The 23,563-nt window shown below is 41.0% G+C and overlaps 1 protein-coding gene across 1 annotated transcript in view; it reads right to left on the bottom strand.

Annotated features, from left to right (window-relative positions):
* Positions 1–23,563, bottom strand: part of lmf1 (lipase maturation factor 1) — a 560,127-nt gene that overhangs the window by 151,268 nt on the left and 385,296 nt on the right. The window lies entirely within an intron of this gene.

Raw genomic sequence — 23,563 nt, 5'->3', positions numbered from 1 at the left:
TAATATAGTGAAAGCATTTAAAAAAAGGGAGGCTGTTTAACATTAGGATAAGAACTATGAACAGCAAATGACTCCTTATAGAGTTGTATTGCAAAAGTAGTATGTCACATTTTAAATCCAGTTTATGAGTTTCTCCATAAGACATGAAATCATCCACTTCCAGAGACCAACAATGGAGGGAATTGTGTATTGGGTCAATGGTGGATACATATAAGATTATCACTCTAAAATCCATCTGCTACTATGAAATTTAATGGGTTTCAGTGAGGCTGCTACTCCTTGCCTAACACAGTAATAGTCATGCTGAGATAATGCAGTTTGGGAGACTTGGTAAAGAGTGATTTATAGTTATATTGTTTAAAGGGTTAAAAATGTTAAGAGGTTGGAGAAACTGGGATTATCCTCTTTCCAGCAGGAAAAGCTAAGGAGAAATTCAACTGAAGTGTTGGATACATGGAAGAGTTGTATTTAGTTAAAGAGAAACTGTTTCCATTCGCCAGAAGTTCACTAATCAGTGGACACAAAAGATAATTATTTTCTTGCCCAGTTATTGGAATGTATTATCTGAAAGAAAATTGGAAGTAAATTCAACAGTAACTTCCAAAATACTTAAAGGCAAAAGATTTGGCAGGCTAGGGAAGAGAGTAGTAGCATTGGCCAAATTAGTCAGCTCATTTAGAGTGCCAGCATAGACAGAATGGGCCAAACAGCCTTCTGCTCTACAATGCAATTCTATGTTGCCATTGACTCTGACAGTAGCACAGCCTTTTCATTACCAGCACATTAAGCTTCTTTCTCTGCGCAATGTGTTGTAAATCATGAGGCTGTGGGACATGCCCGGGATGCAGACTAAATGAATAGAACAAGAAAAGCCAAGCAAAAATGATGACAGGCAGAAAAGGCCAGTTCCAAAACAGACAGGAAGAAAGATCGAACTATTTAAAGTTGTAGAATTTAATAGTGAATCCTACAGGCTGCAATGTGTCCAGATGGAAGATGAGGTGCTGTTCCTCAAGCTTGCATTCGGCCTTGATCTAACAGTGCAGCAGGCCACAGAATGAAAGATTAGAGTGGGAGTAAGATGGTGAATTCAAGTGATAGGCAATCATAAACCCAGAGTCACTCCTGCTGACCGAGCAGAGGAGCTCCCTAAAGCAATCACCCAATCTATGTTTGGTTTCTTCGATGCAGCGGAGACCACATTGTGAACAACCAATGCAGTACACTAAATTGTATTCACCAAGGAGAAGGACAAGGGTGATGGTGAGATCAGGGAGGGGTATGTTGATATTCTTGGGCATGGAAATATTAGGAGGGGGTTTTGGGTTCATTGAAAAACATTAAGATGGATAAATCCTCAGGGCATGATGAGAGCTATCTCAGGATACTGAGGGAGGCGAGGGAGAAAACTGCTGGAGCCCTGACAGAGATCTTGATGTCCTCTTTAGCCACAGGTGATGTCCCATAAGACTGGAAAATAGCCAATGTTGTTCCTTTGCTTTAAGAAGGGCAACAGGGCTAATCCAGGAAATTATAGGCCCGTGAGCCTTACATCAGTGGTAGGGAAATTATTGGAGAAGTTTCTTAGGGACAGGATTTAGTTGCATTTGATAAAGCATTGACTTATTAGGGATAATCAACATGCCTTTGTGCGGGGCAGGTCCTATCTCACAAATTTGATTTGAGTTTTTTCAGAAGGTGACAAAGATGACTGATGAAGGTAGGATAGTAGATGTTATCTACATGGACTTTAGTAAAGCATTTGACAAAGTCCTTCACCTTGATATTCTTGGGCATGGCAATATTAGAAGTAGGGGTGTTGGGTCTATTGAAAAACATTAAGATGGATAAATCCCCAGGGCCTGATGATTAAAGCTGGTCCAGAAGATTAAGGCACCTTGGATCGATGGTAAGTTGGTAAGTCGGATATAAAAAGGGTTTCGTCATAGAAATCAGAGGGTAGTGGTGGAGGGATGTTTTTCCTGACTGGAGGCCTGTGACTAGTGGTATTCTATAAAGATTAGTTCTGGAACCTCTGTTGTTTGTGATATGTATAAATGTTGTGGATGAAAATGTCGGTGGTTTGATTAGTCTGTATGTAGACAACACAAAAATTGGTGGAGTTGTGGATAGCGAGGAAGGTTGTCAAATGATACAGCAGGATGTAAATCAGTAGAAAATTTGGGCAGAGAAATGGCAGATGGAGTTTAATCTGTACAAAATGTAAGATGCTGCTTTTTGGGAGGTCAAATGCAAAAGGAAAGTATACAATACATGGCAGGACCCTCAGCAGCATCGATGTACAGAGGGATCTTTCTTTCTTTCTTTTTCAATCTTTTTATTAATTTTCAAATTAGTACAAACTAATATATATAACATTAGTAATTATACATATGGTGCTAAGAGAACAGGATAGCAATCATAACAGTTAAAATATATAATCACAAGGAGTAAAAAAAAGTAATCTAGACCTCACGTTCTCTTATTAAGTGAGCAAATACAAAAGGAAAGATTGAAAAGAAATGAAATTTAATGATATGAAAGAAGAACCCCAAATCAAAAAAAATATAGATAATAAACCAAAACAAAACAAAAACCTCAAAAAAAACTGGACTGATATTTCTTCAATTAAAAAGAAAAAGAAACATTACTATGTCATCAACTCCGCCCCTCTGCATTCAAGGGTTATTGATAGGGATCTGGAAAAGGTCAGCTTATATCATATGGAAATACCGAATAAATGGGCTCCAAACTTCCTCAAATGTAAGTGAAGTATCAACAGTACCACTCCTAATTTTTTCTAAGTTTAAACATGCTATAGTTTGAGAAAACCACTGAAAAGTGGTGGAAGGCATTGGATCCTTCCATATGAAGAAAAGGGATCGCTTGGCCATTAATATGACAAAGGCGATCCTACGACAAGCAGAAGCAGACAAATGGCGAGATTCCATCATAGGTAATCCAAAAATTGCAGTAATAGGATGAGGTTGTAAATGAATATTCAATACAGATGAAATAATGTTAAAAATATCTTTCCAGTATTTTTCCAAAGGGGGACAGGACCAAAACATATGTGTCAGAGAAGCCACCTTCAAATTACATCTGTCACATATAGGATTCATATGATGATAAAAATGGGCTAACTTGTCCTTGGACATATGGGTCCTGTGAACCACCTAAAACTGTATCAAAGAGTGTCTAGCACACATAGAAGATGTATTAACTAATTGAAGAATTTTCTTCCATGTCTCTGTAGGTAAAAGTATCTGGAGTTCTCGTTCCTATTCATTCTTAATTTTATCAAGTTCCTCTGAACGTATTTTCATAATCCGATCATAAATTATTGCTATCAGACCCTTCTGATAAGGATTAAAACCTAGAATTTTTTCCGTAATTTCAATTTTATATGGTGTCGGAAAAGAAGGTAAAGTAACTTTTAAAAAATTTCTAATCTGTAAATATCGAAAAATATGTGATCTAGGCAGATTATGTTTATTAGACAACTGTTCAAAAGATAAAAAACAGTTATCAATGAATAAATCTCAAAAACATGTTATACCCTTCATTTTCCATAAGGAAAAAGCTGAGTCAATTCTAGATGGTTGAAAGAAAAAATTAGATTGAATAGGACTTGATAAATTAAATTTATTCAATCCAAAGAATTTACGAAATTGAAACCATATCCGTATTGTATGTTTAACTATTGGATTAGTCACTTGTTTACTCAATTTAGTAAGTGCAAAAGGGAATGAAGCTCCTAAAATAGAAACTAATGAAAATCCTTGCACCGATTCACACTCAAGGTGTGCCCAACAGGGACAATGAATTACATCTAAATTTTGTGCCCAGAAAATTAAGTATCTAATATTAATTGCCCAATAGTAAAATCTAAAATTAGGCAAAGCCATACCACCATCCTTTTTTAATCTTTGTAAATATTTCTTACTTAACCTTGGCTTTTTATTCTGCCATATATATGAAAGAATTTTGGAATCAATAGTGTCGAAAAAGGATTTCGAAATAAAGGTTGGAATCGCCTGAAATAGATACAAAAATTTTGGTAAAATATTCATCTTAACTACATCAATTCAGCCAATCAATGATAAAGAGAATGGGGATCATTTAGTGAATAATTGTTTAATGTAATTAATTAAAGGTAAAAAGTTCACTTTAAATAAGTCCTTGTGTTTCTTGGTAATTTTAACACCAAGGTACGAAAAATAATCAGTCACTAATCTAAATGGTACTTGCCTATAAATTGGGACTTGCATGTTTAATGGAAAAGTTCACTCTTATTAAGATTTAATCTATAACCAGAGAAAACACTAAACTGAACAAGTAGTGATAATACTGCAGGGATAGATTTCTCCGGGTTAGAGATATAAAGTAACAGGTCATCTGCATAAAGAGATATCTTATGAGTCCCCTTTCCACGAGTAATACCAAATATGTTAGAAGAATCCCGAATGGCAATTGCTAAAGGTTCCAAAGCAATATTAAATAATAAAGAACTCAAAGGGCAACCTTGTCTAGTACCTCGAAAAAGCCTGAAGAAGGGGGATCTCTGATTATTAGTCAGTATTGAAGCCATAGGTGTGTGGTAAATCAATTTGATCGCGGATATGAAATTTGAACTAAAATTAAATTTCTCAAGCCTGTTAAATAAATATTCCCATTCGACTCTATCAAACGCCTTCTTGGCATCCAACTAAATAACACGTTCTGGAACTACCGATGAAGGGGTATATATAATATTCATTAACCTCCTAATATTAAAATGCAAATAATGATTCTTAATGAATCCTGTCTGGTCTTCAGGAATAATTTATGGAAGTACCTTTACCAGTCTAGAAGCCAATATTTTGGAAAAAATTTTAGAATCCACATTCAATAAAGAAATAGGTCTATAAGATGCACATTCAGTGGGATCTTTATCCTTTTTAAGAATTAAAGAAATAGTTGCTTCATAAAAAGATTGTGGTAATTTACCCACTGATAGGGCATCTTTAAAAATTTTACCTATCCAGAGAGAGAGAAGGTCAGAAAAGGATTTAGAAAATTTGACTGTATACCGATCAGGGCTGGGTGTTTTACCCGAAGTCATTGAAGTAATTACTTTCTTTATTTCTTCCTCCAAAATTGGTGCATCTAATAATAAACTTTCATTAAGTGATAAATTCGGAGTCTTCAAATTCCTTAAAAATTCATGCATTAATGTAGAATCCTCAGGAGATTCTGATTAATATAAAGAAGTATAAGATTCATGAAAAGATTTGTTAATTTGATCATGGTCGACTGTGTAGTTACCACCTCGTTTACGAACTTTAATAATCTGACGTTTAGTTGAAACAGCTTTCAGTTGGTTGGCCAACAATTTACTAGATTTATCACCATGTATATAAAACTAACTTTTGGTTTTGAGTAATTGATTTTCAACTGGAGATGTTAATAATAAACTGTGTTGTAATTGAAGTTCTGTTCTCATTTTATAGAGGTCCAAACTAGGAACATCAGAGTATTTTTTATCAATTTCTTTAATCTTATCAGCCAATATACGTAATTCATTATTAGTTCATTTTTTCAGTCCAGCAGAGTATGAAATAATTTGACCACAGATATAAGCTTTAAAAATATCCCATAATATCCCACTGGAAATTTCTTCAGTAAAATTAGTTGAGAAGAAAAAGGAAATCTGTTCTTTAATAAAATAAACAAAGTCTAAATCTTGCAATAAAGAAGGATTGAGTCGCTATTGTCTAGCACCAGAGGGTACGTCCACTAATTTAATTGATAATTTCAATGGCGCATGATCGGAAATGGCAATTGCATCGTACTTACAGTCAGTAACAAGTGGAACTAATCGCGCATCAAGAAAAAAGTAATCAATCCTAGAGTAATTATGATAAAGGAAAGAATGAAAACTCTTTATCATTTCGGTGTAGAAATCTCCAAACTTCTAAAATTCCAGAATCAACTAAAAAGGAGTTGATAAAAACAGCAGATTTGTTAGGAAGTGCAAGATTCGACACAGATCTATCTATCGAAGGGTTTAAACAACAATTAAATTCTCCACCAATAATCAACATATATTTGTTTAAATTAGGAAAAGATGCAAATAAATGTTTAAAAAAACTCAGGATGATCCACATTAAGTGCATAAACATTAACCATAACAACTTTTTTGTTATGAAGTAACAAAAATCTACCATTCGGGTCTGAAATTGTCTCATGATGAACAAATGAAATTGAGGAGACTATAAAAATAGAGAATCCTTTCACCTTTGTTTGTGAGTTAGAATGAAACTGTTGACCTCTCCAAAATCTAAAAAAGCACTGGTTATCCTCTTTCCTGATATGAGTCTCCTGCGCAAAAATAACCTGAGCATTCAGTCTATGAAAAACTTTAAAGATCTTCTTACGCTTAACTGGATTATTCAAGCCGTTTGTATTCCATGCCACAAAATTGATCATCTTATCCATTTTAATAGACTAAAAAAAACATATGGTGTGTAAAGGGATAACCTTGTTGCTAAGGAGATTCATTAACAGGAAGAGGGAAAAAAGTTCAAAGAGGAGCCGGATATGACGATAGTTCAGACATATTTGTAGTTTATCAGTCCAGAGGAAAAAAACAACTAACCTAAAAACAGCCCCACCCCCCCCCACCCAATATTGCCCGAAAACTGGCCAATAGACAGCCAGAACACTACCCACTATTGTTTAACCCCGACCTTTTGGTGGCATGTCTCCAAATTTAAAAGAATGCAAGACACCATCTATAGACTAAACAAAAGATAGATTAGCCAAAATAATTTTTCAAATTGTAAACAGACTTGCAAAAAATAGTCTTATTTTAATTCCAAAGAGAAAAAAGCAATCAGTCACTCAGTTAAATTCTTAATTATTACCCAAACAGAACACTAAAAATGTTAAAGTAAAATAATAAAAAGAGGAAAAAAAATTAAATTAAAAACATGGTAAGTATCCATGTTCCAGAACCAAGAACGAAAAAATTAATTAAGGGCAGGAAAATATCTCCAGGCATAAAAAGCATTTAAACCTGTAAGTTAATCATTGCTTAGTAGACCAATTAAGTATAAAGTCAAAGAAAAGCACATTTCTTTACCATCTGGAGACAAAAAGTTAACCTTGAACGAAATCTTCAGCTTCTTTAATGGAATTAAAGTACCAGCGTGATTTGTCGGTAAGTGCGATTCTCAAACGGGCTGGAAACAGTAATGCAGGTTGGTAATTCTCTTGATAAAGCTGCGACATAATCAGTTTGTAAAGCAGTCTCCCTTTCATAACTTCTGGGGTGTAATCTTCAACCAGACGAAACTTCCATCCTTTATATTGAATCATTCCTCAACGACGAGCAATTTGAATCAAATACTCTTTGGTGCTGACATAATGAAATCTCAATATTACTGGTCGTGGTTTTTGCTCTGCCGGAGGTTTTGGTCTTAACACTCGGTGGGCGCGATCCAGTATAGGGCTTGTAGAAAAAGCTTCAGGGCCAAACACATCTGTCAGAAGTTTAGAAAAGAATTCAATGGGATTACCAGATTCGGCGTTGTTGGAGAGACTGATAAAGACTGTTCCAGTCTTTGTTTGGTCACCATAAAATCTTTTTCCAGCAAATCCAGCCTGCGATCTCTCTCTTTGCCAGCTTGATCCAGTTCAGCAATTAATTGTTGTTGTTTAACAGTGTCCTGTATAAGTGTGGTCTGCCTGTCTTCCATATCTTTTAACAGCATTTCCAAAGTGGCAAATCTCTGGTCAAGCTTTTTATCCAGTTTAGAGATAGCTTCCAAAGTGAGTTGAGGGTCTCCATTACCCCTGCTATCAGCTACAGCCTTAGCTCTGGTATTCGTTCCGACACTTAGAAGTCAAAGTCAATCTTCTAAGAGTATTATAGAAGTCTTAGTAAAGGGTGGTGCATACGGAGTTAAAAGGTAAGTGGAGCAAAGCCAAGATGCGACTTACTCCATATAGCGCCACCCAAAGACTCCGAGGGATCTTGGGGTGCAAGTCCATAGCTCCCTGAAAGTTGAAACACAAGTGGATAGGATGGTCAAGAAGGCAGCTGGTATGCTTGCCTTCACCAGCTGGGGTATAAGCGTTGGAAAGTCACGTTGCAGCTGTATATAAAACTTTGATTAGGCTACATTTGGAATACTAAGTGCAGTTATAGCCGCCATACCATAGGAAGGATGTGAAGGCTTTGGAGAGGGTGCAGAAGAAGTTCACCAGGATGTTACATGGATTGGAGTGTATTAGCTATGAGGAGAGTCGGGACAAACATGGATTGTTTTCTCTGGAGCGTCAGAGGCTGTGGGGCAACCTGATAGAAGTATATAAAATTATGGGAGGCATAGACGGGGTAGATAATCAGATTTACGCCCATCTGGTGAGCATAAAAGACCCCAAAACACTATGCTATAGAGAAGCTGTTGACCCACGCGAGAAAGTGCATTACAAGCCTTGTTTCTTTCTGTACCGCATGCTTCATGACATCATATTGCCCCGCAGCTTTTCACAGCCAATGACACATTTCTGCAGTGTAAATGCTGTTGTAATGTAGGAAACCTGGCAGCCAAGAGGCGCAAAGCAAGTTCCCATATGCAATGAGATCATTTGAGCATTATTGGGTAAGTGAGACATTTTGGTTAGGACACTGGAGAAAAGTCCCCTACTCTTCTTTAGAATAGTGGCATGGGGTAACTTATGTCCTACTGAAGGCATATTGGGGTCTTGGCTTAACATTCTCATCCAAAAGGTGATACTTGCAACACCTCCTCAGTACAGCACCAATGCATTAGTCTTTTTTCAAGTTCAAGTCACTCGACTTGAGTTCAGACTTTGTGACTAAGAGGCAAGAATTCTATCACTGAGAATGGCTGACCCTTTCCTTTTAGAAAAGAGCATTACTATGAAGCAAACTTAGGTTTATTACTCTTGCTGTTCTCAGGGTGATCAAATCTCTTACTGCCCAAAGCCATGCTTACAGTGCACACCAAGTACATTGTCTTGAATAGCCTTTAAATTATTGACGTTAACAATACCAGCACTGATGCTGTCTATTAGTAGAACCTATTTTTGCAATCTTCGTACTCTTTGAGCAACCCAAATTACCCTTCTATTAGGACAGGGCTTTGTGCCGCCACATTGTTTTGTTTTCGTGTGCTTGTTCTTTTCTCAACCATAACCTTGGCAAAAGTTTAATAAATATTTGAGATCCAACTTAAGTCTAGGAAAAGCTGAAACAGTATCTGCCCCATGTGCAGCTACTTAACTTTGTGACCATATCCTTTTATATTTGAGGTGTGAACTAGATTTTTCTGCCTTTGCCATCAGGGTGGCTCCTATCATGTGACCAATGTTGCACAATAGATCGTAGTAATGAGCTAGCCCCAGGAAGGCCTGCAGTCGCCACACTTTTCCCAAGCCTTAAACCAGCAGCTCGTTACACCAGTGTCTATACATATATGTTATGGTTGATGATTAAATTATATCATTTTCTTCCCCGTTACACAGATACCTATGGATTAAAATACAGATTTCGAGTCAGAATAAATACAGAATACATTGTTCTATAATAACAATGATAATGCCTAACTTATCCCTTATAACATGGTCAAGCCAGTAGAAAACATTAACTGTACTGTCAAATCTTCAGATACAGTATCTGCTATCAAGAATTACTCCATTGCCTCTCAACCTCAAGAGAATCTGTCAAGCTAACCGTACAATAAGGAAAAAAAAGTTTCTTTTGCATCTCTGCTGCTTGATTGTCCCTGAGGCCTTTCATTGGCCAAATCTATAATTCACAGAACCATCTCTCTCCCACAAACAAACTTTTTTGGTCTATTTCACCGCAAAGGCAAAAACTTAAATTACTTAGGTATCTTGATCTCAAACTGCAATTATATCTGTTGTTCACAGAAGTTTTTGTATACATTTACACAGCATTTAAATCAATTTCACCTTGATCTCCAACTCCTTTCTTGATAGCCAGTTCCAACATTGCCTGAATATAACAGAAACAATGCTGCTATTGTTCTTTAACTAAAACATTGAGGAGCAACATGTTAAAAATCAGAACTTGAAACAATAAGAGCCACATTATTATCTGGGGCAAAGACTCAACATCTCTAAATATGGCATAAGTGATTCACCATAGAGATGAGCACAGGTTTGCTCATCTCTTAATAAGTTATATTGAATGCTTTCAGCAGGGGAAAGAGGCTTAAGTCACATAAAGTTATTTCTCAGAAGCTATACTGCATTTACTGTGAGATACACCTGACGATAGAAGTCAGCAAATTGCTTCCCAGGTCCATCTTTAAATAATGGAATACATAATCCCAGGGTCCAAGCTCCAAAAATACTAAGTGTTTGTGTTATGATTTAGTTTTTTCCAGTTACAATATTAATTCTCCCTTGCGACTGAAAAAAAAATCAAGATCAAGATATCGTCCAAGTCTTTTAGCGATCACAACATGTGAAAGGGTAGCTTTTTTTTATCTTAAGGCAAGGTTAGATGGTTGAAACAGAATCCAGACAACAACATGGCATAATCAATCAGTTTCTTATTGAATAGCTTTAGTACTGAAGTTCCTCTCACTTACCCACCTTCTCTCCTCTGTATAGTTAATTAAGGTTTCTCTTACTTGCTCTTAATTGTGTAACTTATCCATCCTAATTATTTTTTCACCTTATCAATTGTAATCAGCGCAGTAAAACTTAACACTGACCAAACAGAGAAAGGAAAATTTATACCAAGTATAATGTGAGTGACATTTCCTCCAGGGTAGGTTTGTTGAAAGTAGCCTTGTGATTTTCTTTTCGTCAGTAATACTGCAGGTGTGAGTTATATTACTGAGGTCAAGTTTCGTGAAATTATAGTTCCTGCATTAGCTAATGCACATTTAACAATGCCAAGCCAATGATCCATTCAATGACCATTCGTTTTCAAAAGTATCCACTCAGAAACTAAATTAGTAGATTAACAGGGCACTGAACAGTAATAAAAATACTTGAATTATTTATTCAGTATTCTAAAGTCTTCTCCTTAACTAGTACCTCAGGATCGAGGATGACTTGCTTCTCCAGCATCGATCTGATGTGATTGATGAGGTCAATGTGGGATCTGCAGATGGGGCAGGAAGTGCCTGATGGGGTAATATTTGAATGTCTTTAGCAATTTACTGGCTAAATAACCAGCAGCAATCTAAGAACAGCACAAATTAGGTATATAAGATGATTTTACAGTCGGTGCCGTTGAAGGTTCACAAGTCATAGCAACCCAGTCCAGAGAGATCACGCAAGGAGAAGATGGCACAATACTGCAACTGATAGAGCTGCTGCCTCACAGCTCCAGCGACCTGGGTTCAATCCCGACTTTGGGTGGAGTTTGTATGTTCTCCTTGTGACTGCGTGCGCTTCCTCCAGGTGCTCCAGTTTTCCTCCCACATGCCAGGGACATGTGGGTTGGTGCAATTACTTAGCCACTACTCCTAGTGTGGAGATGAGTGGTAGCATGTTGGGGGCTGGGGGGGGGGGGAGAGGTGGGGGGGCTGAATGGAGGAATAATAGGATGTGTGAAGAATTAAATGGGATGTGTAGGATTAGTGTAAATGGGTGGTTGGTGTGGATTCAGTAGGTGAAGGGGCTGTATGGCTCTATAACCCATAATTTGCTGTGCATTAATATTAATGCAAGCCTTGAATCACAGCTTCAAGACATCCTAAAGCACTTTATAGTCAATTAAATATCTTTGATGTATAGCCAGTGTTGCAAAGAGGGCAACAGAACAGACAATCTGCACACAGACTGTGGCAAGTTCCCACAAACAGCAATGTGAAAATGAAAGTCATTTCATTTAATTGTCTGTTTCAACTTATCACCAACTAAAGTACCACCCTCCATCCACCCCCTCCCCTCGTACTTCTATACACTGAATCTATATACACCTATATACCTTCAGCCTCCCTGATCCCTCTCAGTCATGATGGAGGGTCTTGACCCAAAATGTCGACTTACTGTTGAATGTGGATTATAAGATCCTGTCCAAGGCCATCGCCAACAGGGTCAAGTCTGCCCTGGGACAGGTGATCCACCCAGACCAAACCTGTGCTGTACCTGGCAGGAAGATCTTTGACAGCCTCGTGCTGCTCAGGGACACCATCACCTATGTGCAGGACAGAGGGGTGGACACCTGCCTGGTCAGCTTGGACCAGGAGAAGGCCTTCAACAGGATATCACACACGTACATGTTGGACGTGCTCTCCAAAATGGGCTTTGGGGAGGGAATCAGGAATTGGATCCAACTGCTCTACACAGACATCAGTAGCGCAGTCCAAATCAATGGGTGGGAAACAGACAGCTTCCCCATTAAGTCTGGATTCAGACAGGGCTGCCCTCTCTCACCTGTGTTGTTTGTGTGCTGCATAGAACCCTTTGCTGAATCCATCAGGAAGGATGAGAGCATCAGAGGGGTGACGTTGCCAGGCAGTGAGAGCACCCAGGTGAAAACCTCCCTGTACATGGACAACGTTGCCGTCTTCTGCTCGGACCCAAGGTCAGTTCACAGATTGATCAGCATCTGCGACCAGTTTGAGTTGGCATCAGGGGCCAGAGTTAACCACACGAAGAGTGAGGCCATGCTCTTCAGCAACTGGCCCGACCGATCCAACATCCCCTTCACCGTCAGGCCTGACTACCTGAAGGTGCTGGGGATCTGGCTCGGAGGAGCTGGGGCATGCAACAAAAATTGGCGGGAGCGGATTGGGAAGGTGAAGCAGAGACTGGGACAGTGGGAACAACGCTCCCTCTCAATAACTGGGAAGAACTTGGTCATCAGGTGTGAGGCACTCTCAGGGCTGCTGTACTTGGCGCAGGTGTGGCCTGTTCCTCGCTCCTCTGGCTTGAAAATCACCTGTGCCGTCTTCCGGTTCATCTAGGGATCCAAAATGGAGCGGGTCCGACGGGTCGCCATGCACAAGTCCCTGGACAATGGGGGCAAAAGTGTTCCCAATATCAGCCTCATCCTGATGACAACCTTCGTCTGTGGCTGCATCAGGCTGTGTGTGGAACCAAAGTACGTGGGCACCAAGTGTCACTACGTGCTGAGGTTCTACCTGTCCCTGCTGTTGCGAAAGATGGGCCTGGCCCTGTTGCCGCACAACACCCCAGTCAGCTGGACGTTGCTGCACTGCCTATCCTTAGTGGAAAAGTTCTTCCAGACCAACACCTTTGACCACAAGTGCATCAGGCAGTGGTCAGCACTGAACATCCTGCAGACACTGCAGGAGAAGGACTCGATGGATACTGTGGGGTGGTTCCCTGAGCAGACTGTCCAGATCATCTGGCAGAATGCCTCATCGCTAGAACTCACCAACAAGCACTAAGACCTCGCTTGGCTGGCAGTGAGAGGTGCCCTCCCAGTCAGATCCTTCCTGCATGGTTGAAACATCAGTCCAAGTGCACGCTGCCACCGGGAGGACTGCACCGGGGACGAGACGGTTGCCCAGCTCTTTGCAGGCGGTGGGTTTGTGAGGAGGGTGTGGCAAAAGATGCAAGGGTCCTTGTCACGTTTCATCCCCAGCAGCTGTGTAACAGAGGATTCTCTGATCTACGGGCTATTCCCGGGGACACACACAGAGACGGACATCAACTGCTGCTGGAAGGTTATCAACTCAGTAAAAGACACCCTTTGGTCTGCCCAAAAGTTGTTGGTCTCCCAGCACTGCGAGATGCCCGTAGGGGAATGCTGCCGACTGGCACATTCCAGGCTGCAGGAGTACGTGCTGAGGGACGCACTGAAGCTGGGTGCAGCCAACGCAAGGGCTTGGTGGGAAGGACTACAGTTTAGGGTTCTTCTGCCACTGGAGAGGGATGGGAGGGGTCAGGCAAGAAAGCCCCTTAAATATTGTAAATATGGGATTGGGGTAGCACCCCAGGGAGCCACACGAGTGGCATTGGTGCTTTGTTTTTTATATAAAAAGGTAACACTAATGATGGATCCGTACACGAATGTAAAGGTTTGCACTATTTTATTGTTGTATATAGTTTGGTTTTTATGATGAATAAAGTTTATTTTGGAATAAAAAAAATCTTTAAACTCCACTGATGCTGCTTAATCCACTGAGTTCTTCCAGCGATCTGTTTTTCGTCCCAGATCCCAGCATCTGCAGTCTCTTTTGTCTTCACACTACTGTCTTTGTTTTCATTATGCTGGATATTGGACCAGGAGATAAGGATATCTCCCACCCTTTGAAATAATACCATGGATTCTTTTATCCCCACAAGAGAAGAAGAGACCTTGGTTTAACATCACAATTGAAAAATGGGACTCTTGACAGTGCAGCACACCCTTAGTCCTGCACTGGGTGTGCACAATGACCTAGAGTGATGCTACAGTGCATCACAAAGGGCGTGCTGCACTGGAGCATCAGTCTAGACATTTGTGTTCAACATTCTTGTGTAGTATTTGAATCCACAACCCTATGACTCATATGGTAACAATGTGCTAATGTACATCTTAGGCACTTTTGGAGACAAAGTGCATCAAGAAAGAATAAAAACAAAAATCCATCAATAACTGATGAGCAGCACCAGCCTGTTGGCCAGAGCAATCTAAAAATTAGATTTGGAAAAAACAGTAAATTCTGTAAACCTTCAGATAAATGTATCAACTGAGGGTAGTCCATTAATACCCTAATTTCCTCTGTGAGCTCCACTGTGCTGCTTGCCTATCCATTAAACCTGCCCTTACTTTAAGCAGGACCTGTGGCTAGAACTTCCTAAATGAAGCTGAGCCCTGCCTAATGCAATGTCTTCCAATTACATAACCCACTGAAATCCTTAGATAGCTAGTAAAGCCACACCTCCAGGCATATGCAAACATTCAAAAACTATCAAAACTAAACCATATCACAAAATATTTAAAAAAATAGACATTTGCAAATAATAAAAACAATTAAACACACATATTTTTGGAGCTCATTTAAAATTGTTAGATACATTTAAATTAACTGAATTAAACTAAACAAAATGTAAATGATGTAAAAATGATGATCGCTTTGCAGAGTACCTGTACTCAGTCTGCAGAAAAAGTCCCTGAACTTCCAGTTCCAGCATTAATTCACCATTCCACCCCAAATCTGAATTTTCTGTCTGCAGCTTCCTGTACTGTTACAAGGCTCAATTTAAGGACCAGCACTTCATCTTTTGTCTGAACATGTTACAGCCTACAGGATTCAATACTGAATCTTTCTTTCTGTCTGTATCAGAACAGGTCATTTCTGCCTCTCATCATTTTTGGTCAGTTTTTCTTATTCTATTCATGGAGTCTGGCTGCTGGTCATATGCCAAGGTCTCACCATTTACATCACATTACACAAAGAAGCTCAATATGCTGGCAAGTGCTCCCCTTTGGATTCACCCTTATTAGTAGAGATTACATATTGGAGATATTCCTTTCCTCTACCCATCCCTCCCTCGTCTTCTTCCTCCTAAAAACTAACTTGTTTTTCTCTCTTTCCCAGTTCTAACAAACTGCCTCAGACCTGAAACATTAACTGGTTCTCTCTCGACAGATGCTTCTTGACCTGCTAAGTGCTTCCAGCATTTTCTGTTTTGTATTCCATGGTCAAAAACTTTCTGCCACATGGTCCTTACACAAAGTATATTTTTTCCTTTTCAGTAGATATTCCTGCCTGTTGTGTGGCATTATTATTTTCCATGCAACAGTGAATGTACCAGGAGTGTGAAGGCAGGGTTACATTTGCCTGCAGTTGCCAAACTATTGCTGTATTTTACTAATTGTTGAAAACTACCAGTACAGCAACAGCCTGAACTTGAAAGCAACAAGGTTACATTGCACCAATTAGTACATGTTGGGCAGGTCTGTGAGAAAATGGGAGCATCTGTTGGGAATTTGGACATGGAGACTGGTGTGTTTCTTTCATTGTCTGAATAATGTTGCACTAAAGATCATGGCACAGCTAATTGGTATGTTGATCTTCTCACCCAGACTGTTAAAATATGCTCCTGTCACACAGCTGTGTATTAGAAGCTCAGATCTGTAAGATCTAACTCATAACTATCACAAAATATTGTTGGAAATATGTGCAATATGATAAGCTTACTATTCAGAACTATCAATGGAAATAATATGCTTGGCTTGTATTCCCTTGAGTACAGGAGGTTCATGGCTGATCTGATTTAGGCATTTAAAATCCTTTAAAAGAATTGATAGGTTATTTATCTCTACTGAAAGGGGAAGGAGGGTAAACTGAGAACAAGGAGACAAAATCTGAAAATTAGCACCAGGCTATTCAGGAATGAGATTCAAAACACTAAAGTGGATCTAGAAAGTGGACCTAGAATTCTCTCCATGAAAGGAATTGATTCCAGGAGTTAAGTGGAGCTATTAAGACCAAGATCAATAAATCTGATTGGATTAGCATATAGTAGAATACTCAGTGAAGGGTTTTTAAACAGAGCATGGGAACACATCGTTCAGGATCTTCCTGCATGCAACGTTGGATTAAGGGCTATTCTTCCCACAAGATGGTACTTTGTTTCATTTTGTGGAATTGATATCTTGCCTCTAAATTCAGCTGCTTAGAAATCCAATCTCCTTTTGCTGCTTTTTTCCAGCATTATGCAATTGAAAACAGATCCTTCTTGGAGCAAAATGCAATATTGGCAATTTCCAGGTCATTTTGCGTCACTCTAGAAATTCAATCATGCGCTTTTGGGTTCAATCACCCTTGCATCTCTGGAGCAATTTCCTCATCAGGTGCTCATTAGCTGCTGTCATCTCTCATATAACACTTCTTTTGGAGAAATGTGGGAAAACTCAGACCACTCTCTCCAGAAACAACCATCATTGGGAACTGCTTGGACAAGCATGTTTTCAAAGCACAGCACTGCATTAGGATCTCACTAAGATATGTCCCTCATACACCTTTCAATCTTTGGGACCTGATCTTACTCCCAATAATCATTACTCCAATCCCTCACCCAATCCCCAAGACTCATCAAGACTCCCAAAGGAGGCCTGATCTTCACCACATCCCCACACCTGAGCCAGTTCTGACTTCTATAAAAGCTACCTTCCCTCTTCACCCAACCCCAGACAATGAAGCATTACAGACCCTAACTATAATGTACAGCGAGGGGTTCATAACCAAAGAAGTCATTAGCACCCTGCTGCAGTGCCAGACTAGGGCATTCATTTGGGTGTACTAGAAATTCTAATGAAGTTAGTTCACATATCCCAAACATATTTATCACAGCGAGGGCTGATTGCAAACTCTGAGTTTTGTTTGAAAATAGTACTTTTCATAGCAAAAATATTTGAGTACAGAAAGGACAAGTAAGCAGTCCTTAACTAAAAGAATGGAACACAGATAACAGTAGCAATTTTTGGCATGGAATCTCTGATGGAGTTTGAATTCTTCTGCCTCTGGACATCCATGGCTCCAAAGGGCAGAAAGAGTAAAATGCCATGCTTTCTTATATTTGATAGACTTGATGTAAAAGCAACAACTGTTGAGGTGCAGTAAATCTAGCCCAGTGCTGTATACAAACAATGGGCATTTCTGTAGCTTCTTTCTCCACATCATGATCCACCAAAGTGCTTGACAGCCAATGAAGCAATTGATGAAATGTCATTAGTGTTGAACATAACTGTGCTCAGCAAGCTCACACAAACAACAATACGGTAACAACCAGATAACTTGATTTAGAACATTGAACATAACAGCACAGTACAGGCCCTTGAGCCCACGATGTTGTGCCAACATTTTATCCTACTCTAATTTCTATCTAACCCTTCCCTCCCACATAGCCCTCCATTTTTCTATCATTCATGTGCCTATCTAAGAGTCTCTTAAATGTCCCTAAGGTATCTGCCTCCACCACCTCAGCCGGCAGTGTGTTCCATGCACCCACCACTCTCTGTGTAAAAAAACTTATCTCGGATGTCCCCCATATACCTTCCTCCAATCACCTTAAAATTATGCCCCATCGTATTAGCCATTTTCGCCCTGGGAAAAACTCTGTCTACTCGATCTATGCCTCTTATCATCCTGTGCGCCTCTTATCATCTTGTACACTTCTATCAAGTCACCTCTCATCCACCTTCACTCCAAAGAGAAAAGCCCTAGCTTGCTCAGCCTATCCTCATAAGACATGGTCTCCAATCCAGGCAGCATCCTAGTAGATCTCCTTTGCACCCTCTCTAAAGATTCCACATCCTTCCTATAATGAGATGACCAGAACTGAACACAATACTCCAAGTGTGGTCTAACCAAAGTTTTATAGAGCTGCAACATTACCTCATGGCTCTTGAACTCAATACCCCGACTAATGAAGGCCAACACACCATATGCCTTCTTAACAACCCTATCAACCTGCGCGGCCACCTTGAGGGATCTATGGACTTAGACCCAACGATCCCTCTGTTTATCCACACTGCTAAGAGTCCTGCCATTAACCTTGTATTCTGCCTTCAAATTCAATCTTCCAAAGTGTATCACTTCACACTTTTCCAGGTTGAACTCCATCTGCCACTTCTCAGCTCAGCTCTGCATCCCATTCAATGTCCTGTTGTAACCCACAGCAACCTTCTACACTATCCACAACACCACCAACCTTTGTCTCGTCTGTAGACTTACTAACCCACCCTTCCACATCCTCATCCAAGTCATTTATAAAAATCACAAAGAGCAGGGGTCCCAGAACAGATCCCTGCAGAACACCACTGGTCACCAACTTACAGGCAGAATACGCTCCATCTACAATGACCCTCTGTCTTCTATGGGTGAGCCAATTCTGAATCTACACAGCCAGGTTTCCCTGGATCCCATGCCTCCTGACTTTCTGAGTGAGCCTTACATAAGGAACCTTATCAAACACCTTACTAAGATCCATGTACACCACATCCACTGCTCTATTTTCATCAATGTGCTTTGTCACATCCTCAAAGAATTCAGTCAGGCTCGTGAGACACAACCTGCTCCTCAGAAAGCCATGCTGACTGTCCCTAATCAGCCTATGCTTCTCCAAATGCTCATAAGTCTCGTCTCTGAGAATCTTCTCAAGTAATTTGCCCACCACTGAAGTAGGAATCACTGGCCTATAATTCTCAGGGTTATCCATACTCCCTTTCTTGAACAAAGGAACAACATTTGCCACCCTGCAATCATCTGGCACTACTCCCATGGCCAGTGAGGACACAAAGATCATTTCCAAAGGTGCAGCAATCTCTTCCCTCATTTCCCGTAATAATCTTGGATATATCCCATCCGGCCCCAGTGGCTTATCTATCCTAATGTTTTTCAAAAGTTCCAGTACATCCTCTTTCTTCACATCGATATGCTCTAGTGCATCAGCCTGTTGTATGCCATCCTCACAAACATCAAGGTCTCTCTCACTGGTGAATACAGAAGCAAAGTATTTATTGAGGACCTCTCCTACCTCTTCCAACTCCAGGCACATGTTTCCTCTTTTATTCCTGATCAGTCCTACCCTCACTCCAGTCATCCTCACTCCTATTCTTCACATACGTGTAGAACACCTTGGGGTTTTCCTTAATCGTGCTTGCCAAGGCCTTCTCATGCCCCCTTCTAGCTCTCCTAAGTCCATTCTTAAGCTCCCTCCTGGCTACCTTGTAATTCTCCAGAGCCCTGTCTGATTCTTGCTTTCTAAACCTTAGGTAAGCTTCTTTCTTCCTCTTGACAAGATATTCTACGTATCTTGTCAACCATGGTTCCTTCACTCTTCCATCCTTACCCTGCCTCAGTGGGACAAACTTATCCAGAACCACATGCAAGTACTCCCTAAACAACCTCCACATTTCCATTGTGCACTTCCCCAAGAACATCTGTTCCCAATTTACGCTCTCAAGTTCCTGCCTAATAGCATCATAATTCCCCCTCCCCCAGTTAAATACTGTCCCATATCGTCTGTTCTCATCCCTCGCCAAGGCTATGGTAAAGGTCAAGGAGTTATGGTCACTGTCTCCAAAATGCCCTCTCACCGAGAGATCTGAAACCCGATCAGGCCCATAGCCTAGTACCAGGTCCAGTATGACCTCTCCTCAAGTCAGCCTGTCCACATACTGTGTCAGGAATCCTTCCTGGATACACCTAACAAACTCTGCCCCATCTACCCCCTTTACATTAAGGAGGTGCCAATCAATGTTAGAGAAGTTGAAATCACCCATGACAACAACCCTATTATTTTTTGCACCTTTCCAAAATCCGCCTCCCGATCTGCTCCTCAGTGTCTCTGCTGCTAATGGGGGGGGGGGGGGGGGGGGGGGGTCTGTAGAATACTCCCAATGGATTGATTGCTCCCTTCCTGTTTCTGACTTCCACCCATACTGACTCAGTAGACGATCCCTCCAGGACGTCCTCCCTTTCTACAGCTGTGACACTGTTCCTGATCAGCAAAGCCACTCTCCCAACTCTTTTACCTCCTTCCCTGTCCTTTTGAAACATCTAAACCTCGGAATATCCAGCAAACATTCCTGCCCTTCCGACAGCCAAGTCTCTGTAATGGCCACAACGTCGTAGTTCCATGTACTTACCCACGCTCTAAGTGCATCAACCTCGTTCCTGATACTTCTTGCATTAGACACACTTCAGCCCATCCAACAGACTGCAATTCTGCCCTTCCAACTGCCTAATCTTCCTCACAGTCTTTCTACACGCTGCATCTACTTGTACAACAAATGCACCAACCTCTAACCTATCACTCAGGTTCCTATCCCCCCGCCAAATTAGTTTAAACCCTCCCCAACAGCTTTAGCAAACCTGCCCACAAGAGTATTGGTCCCCCTCCAGTTCAAGTGTAACCCGTCCCTTTTGTAAAGGTCATAGTTTCCCCAGAAGAGATCCCATGATCCACAAATCTGAAACCCTGCCCCCTGCACCAACTCCTCAGCCACATATTCATCTGCCAAATCAACCTATTCTTACCCTCAATGGCTCATGGCACAGGCAGCAATGCAGAGATTACTACCCTTGAGGTCCTGCTTTTCAGCTTCCTACCTAGCTCCCTATATTCCTTCTTCAGGACCTCATCTCTCCTCCTACCTACGTCATTGGTATCAATATGTAACACGACTTCTGGCTGTTCGCTCTCCCCTTCAGAATACTGTGGACCCGATCCGAGACGTCCCTGACCCCGGCACCCGGTAGGCGACGTACCATCCGGGAGTCTCTTTCACGTCCACAGAATCTCCTGTCTGCCTCCCTTACTATTGAATCCCTTATCACTACCGCTCTCCTCTTCTCCCCCCTTCCCTTCTGCGCCACACAACCAGGCTAAGTGCCAAAGACCTGGTCACTGCAGCTTTCTCCCCTACCCCCCAACAGTATCCAAATATGTTATTGAGGGGAACGACCACAGGGGTACTCTGCACTACCTGCCTATTATCCTTCCTTCTCCCGGCAGTCACCCAGCTACCTGCCTCCTGCAGCTTAGGATTGACTGCCTCTCTGTAGCTCTTATCTATGAACTCTTCGTTCTCCTGTAGAAGCCAAAGGTCATCCAGCTGAAGCTCCAGTTCCCGAACACGGTCTGTCAGGAGCTGCAGCTGGATGCACCTCGTGCAGATGTAGCTATCAGGGAGAATGGAGCTCTCCCAGAACTCCCACATCTCACAAGATGAACACAGCACTGGCCCTGGAGCCATTCTAACTACTCTAGCCTGGCACTAAAGGAAAATTTGAAGAAAGAAAGAAACTTATCAGAGACTTACCTTAGCCTCCACCAAAGCCTCTTGAGCCAAAGCCTCAGAATTTCCACTCTTACACTGGCTCATTCCAACAATGGCCGCTCCGCTTTACCCTTCCTTCCTTTTATTGGTTGAGATACCACACACTTAGCCAATCCAACAAGTTTAAAAAAAACTGCTCGCTCTTCCCCTCTGTTTAGATGGGTCAAGTACTGATCAGGACATCAGGGATAAATCCTTCGCTCTTCAAAATAATTTAATGGGATCTTTTATGTCCACTTTATAATATAGATCACTACTTTGGGGATCCCACCAGATGCTTAGTAATGCACCCCTTGTATACTCAGCCATGAACATAGCTTACAAATTTGAGCCTTATCTTATGCTGATCTCAGCAGTTGTTGCGGGTGAGCAATGGAATTAGCATGGGCTTCTTAACAGAGAGGTGAAAAGAAAAAAGTAACTCCCTCACATATTAGATGAGCAGAGGAACTGCAGTTGATCCCCAAGGCTACCTGCCAATATTCAATGGAATTAGCATGGGCTTCTTAACAGAGAGGTGAAAAGAAAAAAGTAACTCCCTCACATATTAGATGAGCAGAGGAACTGCAGTTGATCCCCAAGGCTACCTGCCAATATTCAATGGAATTAGCATGGGCTTCTTAACAGAGAGGTGAAAAGAAAAAAGTAACTCCCTCACATATTAGATGAGCAGAGGAACTGCAGTTGATCCCCAAGGCTACCTGCCAATATTCAATGGAATTAGCATGGGCTTCTTAACAGAGAGGTGAAAAGAAAAAAGTAACTCCCTCACATATTAGATGAGCAGAGGAACTGCAGTTGATCCCCAAGGCTACCTGCCAATATTCAATGAGTTCAAGCACAAAAAAACGCCAAGTGGAGGAAGCAACAGCAAACTACCAATTTGTGCAGAATCAAAACAATGGGCTAGGCATTCTTCTCTACAAAAGAGATCAAAGGGGGCTCTGGAGGAGTCCTTCAATTGAAAGAGTACAATAGAGGATATGTTTCCACCAGAAGTACTCCAAATACTTTGGGCATAAATGTAGGAATCAATAAATTCACCGCGGATTTCACAGGAACATAGAACATAGAACAGTACAGCACAATACAGGCCCTTCAGCCCACAATGTTGTGCCAACCTTTAAACCTCGCCTGAGACTATCTAAACCTTTCCTCCCACATATCCTTCTATTTTAAATTCCTCCATATGCTTATCTAGTAACCTCTTGAATTTGACCAATGTGCCTGCCTCCACCACCGCCCCAGGCAGCGCATTCCATGCCCCAACCACTCTCTGGGTAAAAAAAACTTCCTCTGATACCTTCCTTGAACTTCCCACCCATTACTATAAAGCCATGCCCTCTTGTACTGAGCATTGGTGCCCTGGGAAAGAGGCGCTGGCTGTCCGCTCTATCTATTCCTCTTAATATTTTGTACACCTCTATCATGTCTCCTCTCATCCTCCTCCTCTCCAAAGAGAAAAGCCCTAGCTCCCCTAGTCTCTCCTCATAATGCATACTCTCTAAACCAGGCAGCATCCTGGTAAATCTCCTCTGCACCCTTTCCAACGCTTCCACATCCTTCCTATAATGAGGTGACCAGAACTGGACACAGCACTCTAAGTATGGTCTAACCAGAGTTTTATAGAGTTGCATCATTACCTCGTGGATCTTAAACTTGATCCCTTGACTTATGAAAGCTAACACCCCATAAATTTTCCTTGTGATGAGAATATGTACCTTGGGTAGATGGGGTGAACAGCATACATTAATTTAAGAG

This window comes from Pristis pectinata, chromosome 8 (assembly GCF_009764475.1).
Source record: "Pristis pectinata isolate sPriPec2 chromosome 8, sPriPec2.1.pri, whole genome shotgun sequence".
NCBI classification, from domain to species: domain Eukaryota; kingdom Metazoa; phylum Chordata; class Chondrichthyes; order Rhinopristiformes; family Pristidae; genus Pristis; species Pristis pectinata.
Note: the sequence above shows the minus strand (reverse complement) of the source record. Positions and strands in the feature narration are given on the sequence as shown.